Raw genomic sequence first — 11,274 nt, forward strand, 5'->3', positions numbered from 1 at the left:
CATCCTATATGTTTACTTGATGAGTAAATCTCCTTTAACTCCGGCATCCTTCTGGACCAACGTGTATTCCACATAGATTGTGGTACGCTTTACAGATAGTTCTCGATTTGCAATCACAAGTAACTGAGACATATGTTAAGTGAGTTTTGCCCCATTTGGTGTTCTTTCTTGCCACAGTTGTTAAGTGAATCATTGCAATTGATAAGTTAGTAACCCAATTGTTAAGTGAATCTGGCTTCCCCATTGACTTTGCTTGTCAGAAAGTCGCCGAGGATGATCATATGACCTTGGGATACAGCAACGGTTATAAATATGAACCAGTTGCCAAGCGTCTGAATTTTGATCGTCAGACAATCATGGGGATGTTGCAAAGGTTGTAACTGTGAAAAACGGCCATAAGTCACATTTTTCAGGGAGCCTTTATTGACAAAACCATGTTCCTTTGTCTCTCTATGCTAGTAGAAGGACAGGAATGGCAACAAAAAAGTGGCCAGATTGACAGATTCCTCCCTGTGTTTCCTATGAGAAAATGTGCATTTCTTGTAAAAATGCAGCTTCGGGTTTTAAATGACTTAGTTTACTAAAAATGTGTTTACTCTTGGAAAGACACCTACGGCTTTTAGCAGCCCAGGAAACCACTAAAAATGACATAATATAGAACTGAGTCAAGGCTGAAGTAAAAAAGTAATGTTTATACGACTGAAGCCACATTAGACATGAACACACCCACCCACACAATTAAAACTCCCAAATAGAATTAAAAAAAAGAAGGAGTTTTAGAAAGTATTTTTAGAGCAAATTTGAAAAGTATATTTTTTTAAAACATAACCTGGAAAAAAAGGAAAACAATAAAAGTAAGAGAGGAGAAAGTAAAGCAACTAGAAAAACATAGTTTCCAGAATGGAAATGCCAAAATTACAGTATAACCCTCCCCACCCCAATTTCCAACAAAAATAAATATAAAAATAGTAAATACTAGACAGCTCATGCCCCATTGAATCATCGTTTCAGAAATATTTTTCTATCTAAACAAAGAAACAGAATGACCAAGAGCAAACAAAAACAGTGGGAGCAAGAACAACTTCCTGACAGTTTCCCCATTGAGTTTCCTTGTGATAATCTGGCAGGGTGTACTGGAACTTTCCCTTCCTTTCCCTTCCTTTCCCTTCCTTTCCCTTCCTAGGAGACAGGTAAGCGGCGGCGGCTGGTTGGGGGAGGGAGCAAGGGATTGTAAGACTGCCTGGGAAACTGTCACACAACATTGAAAATGAAGATCATATGACTGCAGCAGTAGCCTAGCACAACCAATAGGTGAGATGGCCAAAAATTCCCCATATTTAATTTCTTAAGTAGTTGTGTTCCAGATTTTGGGCACATTCTGTAAGTTAGCCCAATTGTATTTCATTTCATTTTATTTCCTTCCCTTCCCTTCCCTTCCCTTCCCAGCAGACAGGTAAGCGACTGCTGCTGGTTGGGGGGGGGGAGCAAGGGATTGCAAGACTGGCTGGGAAACTGTCACACAACATTGAAAATGAAGATCATGTGACTGAAGCAGCAGCCCAGCACAACCAATAGGTGAGGTGGGCCAAAAGTTCCCCAAATTTCATTTCCTAAGGCGTCCCAGATTTTGGCCAACATTCTGTGTTAGCCCAATTGTAGTACTTTAGTTGAAAAATTGTTGCTGTATGTTGCCTAGTTCAAAGGTATTGACAGTGAGAGTTTTAGAAATGTATAATGAAAAAAACAAATCATTTTTTTCTTTTCCTCTTCTGATCTCAACTAAACAAATCTGTCTGAAGTTTCCATTCAAACAATTTCCTCTTTCAAAATCCCAGACCAAGAAAATTAGATATTTAAAGGTAAAAAAATCATCCTCTTTTATCTTGCAGCTAAATGGGCTCCATTAGAGATATCATTTGTAGAACATGCGTCCCAATATAAGTATAATGTAAAGAAATATCCTCATATTTCAAAGAAGAAAAGATGTAGGTTGCTTTCAGAACAAACTGTCAAACAGAACAAACAAAATAACTAGGAAAAGATGGAGGATGGAGGGCTTTAAGTAACAAGAGTATGTATTATATAAGAACATTATATGAATGCAAACTTCTTACTTTAAGCAAAAAGAGACGACGATAAATATCTTAGTCAATAATGTCAACAATATTCTAGCGAAATATAAAAAGAAATGAGAAAAGGGAAGCTTTTTAAAATCAAAGAAATTACAGAGAAACTTACAAGTTCTATTTATTTGTATCAGAGGTAGTATTCAGCAGGTTCTGACCAGTTCTGGAGAAGCAGTATTGGAAATTTTGAGTAGTTCAGAGAACCGGCAAATACCACCTCGGACTGGCCCCGCCCCCTTCTATTCTCTGCCTCCTGAGTCTCAGCTAATTGGGAGGGAATGGAGATTTTACAGTATCTTTCTCCTGCCATGCCCACCAAGCCACACCCACCAAGCCACGCCTACGGAACCGGTAATAAAAAAAAATTGAATCCCACTACTGATTTGTATCCCTCCTTTATTATATTTACAAACCAGCCAAGGTGCCAAACATATCCAATACACCTTCCTCCTATTTCCTCCATAATAAAAAAATCCTTGAGTTGGGCTGAGAAAGAATGACTGGCCCAAGGCCTCCCAGCTGGCTTTCATGGCTAAGGTGGGACTTGAATTCCACCTTCACTAGATCAAATGAGCAAATGAACAAATTAACATTTTCACAGAAAGTATCTGAAATAGATAAATTAATATTAAGGAATTTACTTCGTAGTGGATCAGCTGTCAAATAAAAAAGCACCAGATACCAATTAAATGCTCACTGAATAGGATAGAAAGCTGCAGGAGAAGTGCTGGCATGGAGATTCCAATTTTGCAAGACGCATGGACTTCAACAAATAAATAACATCTGGAATAACGAATTTCCATACATGTTTCTATGTATATTAGCCTTACGCTTTCATAAAAACCTGGCACCGTCAAACTTCCAATGTGCAGTTATCTAATCTTGTCCCAGCATTTGAGGGAGAAGTCAGGTCTTAAAAGCTTTATGGAAGGCTGGGAGATGCAGGCCTTCCAAACTTCTGGGGCCAGAGTGTTCCATAGGGCAGAGGCTGCCATAGAAAAAGCACACTTCTAAGCTCCCATCAGATGGCAAGAGGGGAAGGGACTTGGACTGCACCCATTCTATCTGATTTTGTAGGATGGGTAGAGGTCCTTAGGGAAAGGCAGTCCCACAGATAACCTAGCCCTGTGCCATCATGGGCTTTCCTGAGCAAAAAATGGAAGACACGGGTGCATTAAAATTTGTTGTCCTTTATTCATGTAACTTTCCACATAGGTTAGTTGTATAACCATTATCTTCCCATATGATCAGAGATATAAGAGCATAAGAGCATGGAGGAATCAGAGCATGGGTAGGTCTTCTCAGTGGTGGGTTCCGGATCCCGTCACAACTGGTATGCTGCAAGGGGGGGCGGACTCCACCACGGGCACATGCGCTGTGCATGCATCTGCACCCACTGCCCTGCGATGCTCCAGCTGCTCGGCAGAGCGTCACGCAGGCGCCGTACACTGCGTGTGTGTGCGCGAATCGCCTGGTTGGCTTAAATACAGTTAAGGAACACAGGCAGCGGGTGGGCCCTCCAAAGCACCGGTACGGTGGCTGTTGCTCCCAGCGACCACCGGTACACCTGTACCGGGGCATACCAGCCGGAACCCACCATTGGGTCTGCTAAATCAGACCTCTGGCCATTTGGTCCAGCAGTATGTTCTCACAGTGACCAACTAACTGTCCAAGGAATTCCACTAGTCGCCCAACAGATGGACTTTCCTTTGCCCACAAGATCCAAGGAAGAGACTTTAGTATATAACAGTCCTAGTTTATACCCAGAATTTTTTGTTAGTTGCGAAGTCATGTCCGACCCATTGGGATCCCATAGACAACGTTCCTCCAGGCCTTTCTTTCCTCTGCCATCCTCTGGAGTCCATTTAAGTTCACGCTGACTGCTTTGGTGCCTCCATCCAGCCACTTCAATCTCTGTCGTCCCCTTCTTCTTTTGCCCAGAATATTAGCCTATATTTAGCTTAGTATTACTGACAACCACAACTTTTCAGAGGTTAAGACAGGGGTGTGGTCTTTCTTCACCAAATCCTAAGACCTTTTGCATGTATGGAAAGTGCTTTACCACTGTTTTACTACGACTCATCTGTAGAGTGAGAACAAGGGTAGTGAGAGGTGATGATGGATTCTCAAAGTGTCCAGTATCTCCCTTAGGGGACTACAGATTGGATCTTCTGTCTCCTAAAAACATTTTAATTGCTTTTCTCTAATCTTTAGAAGAACACTGACAACGTCTCCTCCCTGCTTCACTGTTTGCCCTTCTGTGTGCCTTCTTTCGTTTTCTTCTCACTTTGCTATTTCATATTTATGTAACTTTTTTCCAATGCTTTTTCTGTTTTGTTATCTGTTATTACCTTGTTATTTTCAAGAAAATAAGATGTAGTAATTAGGGCCAACTGTGCAAATCCACGCATAATTAGGTACACAAGCCTAGCAGATTACTTTGCTCTTCTACCAGCTCTAACAAAATAATTACCAGTCATATATGATATCTTGGCAAGTTTTTGTTCTTCTGGTTCAAGAATGTACTCCAAAATATCACATCTGGGTAACTATGTGCCCGCTTGATGCCCCTATCCATTTTCATCCATATTGTCTTGGCAGTATGGCAACAAGGTTGGTTGCTATTAAACCTTCATTAGTTATGTGACTAATTACGATGCTGTGTCACTTATACCTCCTCTCATTGGTTTCCATGACACTCACATTGCACTGAATGATGCGAAAGTATAAAGTAAAAAAGCCTTGGCTTTAGGCCATCGCAAGCGGGGAGGGCAATCAGAAAAGGAGGAATAAGCATCAGAAGGATGAAACACCAAAAACAGAGGTGGGGAAAAGAACCTGGCTGGAGGGGATGGGTAGTGTCAGGAGGTGGGAAACACCTTCCATGAAGATTCTCCCTGACGTCAACACTTCTTTAGGAAATTGCTCTCCAGCACTTGGAATACTTTCAACACCCTCCCTTCCTTTCGGAGGAATAACACACGAGAAAGTAATGATTCCAGGAAATCCTTGATTGAATCTCCCAGGAGCTGCTGGCTGCATCCACCCCTCACCTCTTAGGGAAAGTGGGAAGAAGGCAAATGTTGCTGCAGCTGCTTCAAGATCCTCCAAAAAGCATTCCTTTAGGGATTTTTCCTCTCTTTCATCTTTCCTGTCAGAATGGTGGAGGAAATGAACCCCAGTAGAAGAGGAGCAGATACAAAACCAGATATAACTTGCAAGCTGAAGTTACTTTCCTCTGCTTTAAATGTCTGTGGAGATTCTCAGTCATACACAGAACTGAAGGAGCTTCTTGGATGAGAAGTGAAACATTTTCAAGTCAAAACAAAAGAAAATCCAGTTGTCTTTTGGAAAAGCACCTTTGCGATAACTCTGCTTTAAATCTTAATCCTGGTCAGAAAGGGGGACTCCAAGGCTGCCCTTTAAACTTGTCCTGTATAGGGAGGATGTTGTCAAGCTGTACTCAGATTTTACCCTGGAATAGGTTGGGCCAGTGGTGGGGACAATTGCCCTAGAATCGATCTGTGGAGATGCCACCATTGCTCATTATTCAATGTGACTAGATGGATCAATACTTTTCATTCAGGGCAGCTAAAACATAGCCTCTCAGGAGTGATTTCAGTATTCTGCGTTTGCAATCTTTGCATTTGTAATCTTTAATACTTCTGTTTGCAGGACCACTGACTTCAATTAATTTCAAAAATGGCAACAGAAGTATGAAGAAATTTGGGCGGGTCTCAAATTAACATTCTGCCCCCAGGCCTCTTAGAAGGCCTGGTCTCAGGAATACCACTGTTTTCTACCTGTTACACTTTCTGTTGAAGGAATGCCAGTTTCACTTGAAATTAAGGCAAATGCTCCAGTTCAAAAACTTACTTTCTAAATGAAGAAGCATCACTGAAACCCCCGATTATAAGTATTTCTGAATGTTGGAATAAATGTCCTTCTGGGTTCAGTTCCAAGTGGGGAAAAAAGACGCTGGAAACATGGTGGCTGTTTGCAAAGATGTTTTATTTTTTAATAGTGGAGAGGACCACATGTTTTGCGGTCCTGGGGGAAAAGGGGGTCACATGCCTTGAAGATCCTGAAGAAAAAAGGGCAGAGATGCTGAGAGTCCCTGGGTTTTTTGCCCTCTCTGAGCTTTCAACTTCCTGGGGCACAGGAAGAGTATCCTGATTGGTTGCTGTCAGAGGTCATAGATAGCTTTGTAGGTTATCTGTGTGCTAAGTTTGGTTGAAACTTGGTGGGTGGTACAAAGAAGGGCAATCAAATGGCTCTTCCTGAAGGGGATAGTCCTTTGTTATGTAGAATAAACTGCCTCAGGCCTTAATGACCCATTAACAAGGGGGGGGGGCTGAGTTTCTGCCTCTCTGAGTTTCTACTTCTCTTTTTACGGGAAATATTTTGCCTTTTTAATATTTCCTAAAATATCTCATTTTCCTAGGAGAGGGGTAGGTGCTAACTTCCTACATGAGGAAGTTGCTACTATGAACCAGGAAGAATGTTTGAGAGGCACCTTGGAGAAGAAAAGCTTAGCTCTGGTCAGCCATCTATACATGCAACCAATTTGTCAATATTGGGGGGAGAGGGCCATATAGAAACACAGGGGCATCTTATACTTGCACAGAACTGCATTCTTAAACCTTAAATCTCGTTTCCTTCATCTGCTGTGGATTGAGTGGATAATAAACAAACAATGAGCTCAGGCTGCAAACCTATGAACATTTACACAGGAGTAAACTCCACTTCAACTAATGAGACCTAAAGGTAAAGGTTCCCCTTGCACATATGTGCTAGTCGTTCCCGACTCTAGGGGGCAGTCCTCATCTCCATTTCAAAGCTGAAGAGCCAGTGCTGTCCGAAGACAAGACTCTGTGGTCATGTGGCTGGCATGATTAAACGCCAATGGTGCATAGAACACCGTTACCTTCCCACCAAAGGTGGTTCTTATTTTTCTACTTGCATTTTTTACATGCTTTCGAACTGCCTAGGTTGGCAGAAGCTGGGACAAGGAACGGGAGCTCATTCTGTTATGCGGCGCTAGGGATTCAAACCACCGAACTGCTGACCTCTCTGATTGACAAGCTCAGCATCTTAGCCACTGAGCCACCGCGTCTGAGACCTACTTCTGAGTAAATGTGCAGGGACAGAATCGGGACTTGAATTTGAATAAACATGGAGTATCAGGTTGTGTATTTCAGCTCCACTGTATAAATTTATATCAGTCAATTTGCCAAATGCTGGATTGTTTTCCTTGGGAAAATTGTCATCATGAAACGCCAGGTAAAGTAATACTTAAGCCACACAAAGGTTATAAAAGAAACAAGGAACCAGTAGCAAATTTTCACATTTATCACTCATCTAGAGTTTGGATATCAGGTCAGCTTATTTTCATTCCTTGGTTGCTTCCAGATTCTGGGTCATGGGCCACAACACACAGCTGTACTGTTTCAGTTCTGGGGGCGGGGGTGGGGGGAATTGGCAACGTCACCAAGCCCTGGTCCCAGGCCCACACACATATTGCTGACAAGAAGAAATGGTCTGTTTCGACCGGAAAACTGCAAAAAACACCATGGACAACCTGAGCATGTTTGTTTAGAAAAGTAAGTCTGGGTCTGTTGAATTTCACCAAGTCAATGAAAGGCTTTGAGGCCATTCAGAGAACTAACGATCAGTTTTCTTGAGAACATAATAAGGGCTTTTTATAGGTCACTTGCCTTCAGTCACCCAGTGCAGAGTTTAGCCCAGGATTCGCCTATGCAAGCATGCAACAAACATTTTGTATAATGGCTGTAGAGATGGGATTATTTTAACTTGCTTTTGCCCCGGGGTCTGCAAGGAGGTTGCGCAATACCTCATCCCAGAGGCAGCTGCGTTTCAGCAGCACTAAATGGTATCTCGGTAGCCAGAGTCACAAGCAGCCTCCCAAAGTGGTCTCAGTTCTGATGAATGCTGCTTAGTGTCTTTGTACAGTGACACTGAAAGACTGTGCGCCTACACCACGGCTGCCCATGGGGGAAATGGGATTTGTCTTGAAGCAGAAATGCCTGTAAGTCCTCCAGCTGGAAATCAAAACTCTAGAATAGGGGTGTCAAGGCCCATGGGCTGGATCAGGCCCACAGGGTGCTTAGATCTGCCCTGTGGGGCCACCCTGGAAATAGCAAGGGACCGGCCTGTGGTGCCTCTGCCAGCAAAAATGTTTCTGTTTTCGCTGGCAGAGGGTTGCAGGAGACTGTCACTGGCAGAGCGCTCAGGCTGCCACAGGCACCCCTGACACGAGTGACATTGAGCTGGCCAGGCCTATCCTGGTCATGCCCACCCCAGCCCCCCAATGTCATACACCACCTTTATGCGGCCCTCAATGAAATCGAGTTTGATATCCCTGCTCTAGAAGGATTTCAGGAGGTTGGCTTTAAAAGGTAAACAATCTTGACAAGGCTTACAGAGGTGGCACCGGTGATGGCTATCTGTTCTATGTGCTGAAAAAATGTCCCACACTCCAACAGAAAGTGCCCTTGATCTCCTGCCCCCCTTAGTTGCGTGCCAGCAATGTCTGTTTGGTTACACCTGAATCATCGAGATAAGCAAAGCTTGTCTTAGCCTGGCACCAGAATGCACAGTAACACTTTTGCTGGATAATGTCCACATCTGCATGGCAAAGGTGTTCTCCGTAGCATAATCTCCTTACTTAAAAAAAGGTCTTTGTGTCACACTCATTATGCATAAAGATATCACCTAATCTGAAAGCACACATGCTTTCGTAACATTCTGTTATAACATTGGCAGTTATAAAAGCAGTGACAACTTTGCATTTGGGATTTTTTTTTCTTATAGAAACATAGAAAACTGACAGCAGAAAAAAGGCCTAGTGGTCCGTAGAGTTTGCCCTTTGTTTTTATTTGGTTTTTGTTTTCTTTTAATTTATTGTTTTGAGTTATTATTTTTGCATTTTATTTTGATGTAAAATGTATCTGTGCATGAAGGAGAGATCATATATTTGTTCATCTACCAGCTTGTTGCATTTATAACAGACTTAATATGGAAACTGCCAGAAGTGTCCCATTCGTCACAGTCAATCTTTATTCCTGTGACAGATCCGTATTAAAACTTGTGCAAGCTTAGTGAAGGTAGAACATATGCAAACACATATAATTATTTATTAACTTTTTGCTGCTCAACTCGTCATGAGGCGACACATGCACAGTATAAACAAATATTTTACAATATTTTATTGTACAAATAGTACAATATTTTATCCATCATCCCTATGATGCTTAAATTTGGGAATATCCTGGATATAATGACAAGGACTATACGGGGATTTCCCTGTCATGAATATTTCAGCTAACTGGGCTTTATCACCTCTGAGTAATGTGAGTCCAATCATATATATTTGAAAGTGATGTCAATGGGCTTAACTTCCAATTTAAGCAAGTTTATTTCTCAACAGCACTCATGTTAATATTTCACATTAAGGACTACATGAAATGAAACATGTTAGAAAAAGCCCAGTAAGTTCTGTTTTTTTAAAAAAAAAATCATTATTGCAGGTTACATAAGTTAGTGATTGTAGCTGGTAAAGCTAAGTATGCACCTATTTAATTTTCTACTGCCAACGCAGGAGACCAAGGCTGCATTTAAGAATGGGAGGAGGTTGAGAGTGCAAAGAGAAGGAGCCAATTAGAAAGGCAAGCATGACTAAGTATGAGCTAGTTTCTTTTTCTTTTTAGCAATGATAAGTTAAAGCTACTGTTTTCTTGTGCTTCTCAGCTGAAAGGGAGTTTTGAGAGCTACATAAGATTCTATGAACCTCCTCTATTTTATAGGATTCAGCTCATATAAAGACACTGCTAGATAATTATAAATCTACCGGTAGTTCCAATAATCAGAGAAGAATCCAGGGGAAGACTATTGTCTGGTATCTAAGCATCAAGTCATGGATCACCTCTATACAATATGTCCAATCATTTCCCATGTAAACTTGCCCTTTACTTAACCCAGAACTAGTCACCCAGTAAGAGCACCTTACATGCTTGTGTGAGCAGAGGAATTCTGCATATTTACTTCACAGTGTTACTACATCTGGATAAGCATAGAGTGTGTGCTTGGGTTTACAGCTTTCAGGTGATTTTTTACCAACCATAAAGCTGTCCCGAGAACAAAGCCCAGGAACCAACTGCAGAGCTTCCAGCTAACTCACCCCACCTTCTTAGGAGGCCTCTGAGGTTTTAAGCAGCACACAATGTTTTGACACCTTTGCATCATCAGCGCTCAAAAAAAAATCCGAAGGAGTGTGGCAGCCTTGTTTCTGATGACTATCACATTTATATAAAGGTGTATATACCTTTTTTCACCAGCTACGACTGACTATTGAGACAGATTCAACTACCTTAATTTGTTAGTTGGAAAAGATGATGTTATCAGACTCCTTAGGATCTGGGGCCACCATAGGGCAAACAGGGCTCTGCTCCAGCCTGCTCCCAGGGGTGGGGATGCTGCTTCTGCTTAGACCAGTGAGTAGAGTTCACTTTTTGAGTAAAGTAAGAATTATATGTCTGTGTGTGTGTGGGGGGGGGGGGGTGGAATCAGGATTTTAGAGATGCTTAGGCCAGGGGTGTCCAAACTTGGCAACTTTAAGACTTGTGGACTTCAACTCCCAGAATTCCCCAGCCAGCAGAGCTGGGAGTTCTGGGAGTTGAAGTCCACAAGTCTTAAAGTTGCCAAGTTTGGACACCCCTGGCTTAGGTGATGGCCAAAAAGAGGTTGGGAACCACTGGCTTAGACGGTAAAAGAGATGGAAGGCTTGTCCCTCATGTTCGGATTTACTGGCCCTTGCGCTTGGTGTACAAGGCAGAGGACTCCACCCTCCTCCTTCAGCAGCTCCTCTGCCACCAAGTGCCCCGGAAAAGAGTTCCGGCCTGGGCTGGGCTGGAGAGGCCCTTCCCTGGGGTGGTTCCCGGCTGGCAGCCCGTCTCAGGTTGTTCCTCGTTACTTGCGTGGGTTGTCGGGCGGCTTCATCCCAGTTGCTCCTCGGCGGCAGCGCCCTACAGTAGGTCGCCTCCCTCCCTAAAGTCACTTTAGAGCAATGGGGAGAGAGGCGGGATCTCCAAGCGCCTGGGGAGGAAGAGGCGCCCCACTGGAGGCGGGC

Source organism: Natrix helvetica (assembly GCF_964273705.1).
Source record: "Natrix helvetica genome assembly, chromosome: 1".
In the NCBI taxonomy this organism is placed as follows: Eukaryota; Metazoa; Chordata; class Lepidosauria; order Squamata; family Natricidae; genus Natrix; species Natrix helvetica.